Genomic DNA, 1,858 nt, shown 5'->3' on the forward strand with positions numbered 1-1,858 from the left:
TGCCAATGCGGCTTTTTCAATCAACATGAGTTAAGAGCTTCCATCTTGCTTCGTATCCTTCACAGAAATATGGCTTTCTCTTGTGAGCAAGTGATTTGTTTCATGCCCTAATTTAGTGCTGTGACAGTTTGCATGGGGTGGCCTGATTATTGGATAAACCACATATTTGTGGGCTGAGTATATTAAAATGATAATGCCATACAGAGACATATGAGCTCATTGTTAGGGCCAGAAGGGTAGGCAACACAGGAACTTGTCTAGGCAAACATTTTTGGAAAAAAAAAAAAACCAGGGTCCAAAATTGCAGAAAACATTTATTTCAGTCTCATTGTCCAAATTCAGTGTCGCTCTTCTGCCTTCCTGTCCAGTGTCGGACCCAACCTTTTTATTCTCTTAGTCTCTTTTATTTACATGGTAGCATCTATTCTTACATCTATTTCTTCTCTTTCTTCCCATTCTTGAAATACTGTACCATGAAATAGGCCAAATGGTCAGGAGCAGGAGAGCCCACTGACCCCTGGGCCCCCCGGGAGTTTTCCTGGTATTCTGGTGGGCCAGTCCAACACTGTTCCTGCCTCTCAGTGTGTCACTAAAGTTGGCAAGGGGTGGGCACCAAATGAGTGGAGTCCAATTTGACCACCCAGGCACTGGACCAAACCAGGCTGATCCGACTGTTGACCCTGGGACCAAGGATCAGATTATGCAGTGGACAATGGCCACATCAATGTACCAACATGGGCCTCATCTGTTGTGATTTTTAGACCTACCCAATCAGTCCAGCAGCATGGTCAGTGGTCACTATACATGGGCCCATAAGCTACCAACTAGGTCGGGGGGGAACCAATCAATATGTGTATGGTCACCGTAATCCAGTGGTCCCCAACCAATGGTTCGTGAGCAACATGTTGCTCCCCAACCCCCTTGGATGTTGCTCCCAGTGGCCTCAAAGTAGGTGCTTATTTTTGGATTTCTGGTTAGTAGGCAAGCTTTGATTGCATAAGACCCAGTGTAATTGCCAAACAGAGCCTTCTGTAGGCTTCCAGTCCACATAGGGGCTACCAAGTACCAAGCTCTCATTGGCAACTCCAGAAACTTTTTTCATGCTTGTGTTACTCTCCAAAACATTTTCCATTTAAATGTGGCTCACAGGTATAAAAGGTTGGGGATCCCTGCTCTAACCCTTCCAGACAGTGGGTACTGGTGTGGTTCTAAAGCTTCTTGACCTTGTTCAAAGGCCTTGGTACTAAGTAATCTGCAACTAAATCGCTTGCCATATCATCAGTGTTCCTCTTCCTTGTCATTCTCAAAATGTCTTCCCATTATATATTTAAATGTAAACCTTCTGCCAGGGTTGTGGTTAGTGAAAATGGGGCCTCGGTGCCCCTGGCAATGCAGGAAACCTGTCTGATTCTGATATCAAGTAAATAAAATAAATCATGCATGTCCAACTTTCAGCCCTGCAGCTGTTGCAACTGCCAAGAGGACAATAGGGCCAAAGAGCCAGACATCAAGGGCCCACTCTCAATAAACTATATATAAATATATATATAACAGTCCTTGGATAGAGTTCACTAAATCTTGGCCACCCAGGGGTTCTACTTGTACTCTTAACCCCTTAAATCCCCTGAACTCCTCTCTTCAACTAATTTTCTCACATCTATATCATTTAATCATGACTGGGAAAATACATGTTTAATGTGACTTTTCATTTTTCATTGCAGCCACTGGGTATGTTGTGCCCCTGAGCTGAGTGCAAGGGAGGGGACAGGCAGAACCCTTATAAGACTCTTCCTTATGTTTGGAATCAAGCTCTTTGGAGACGCTCCCTTAGCCTCCCATCATTAGCAGCCTCTCTCAT

This window comes from Xenopus tropicalis, chromosome 5 (genome assembly GCF_000004195.4).
Source record: "Xenopus tropicalis strain Nigerian chromosome 5, UCB_Xtro_10.0, whole genome shotgun sequence".
NCBI classification, from domain to species: domain Eukaryota; kingdom Metazoa; phylum Chordata; class Amphibia; order Anura; family Pipidae; genus Xenopus; species Xenopus tropicalis.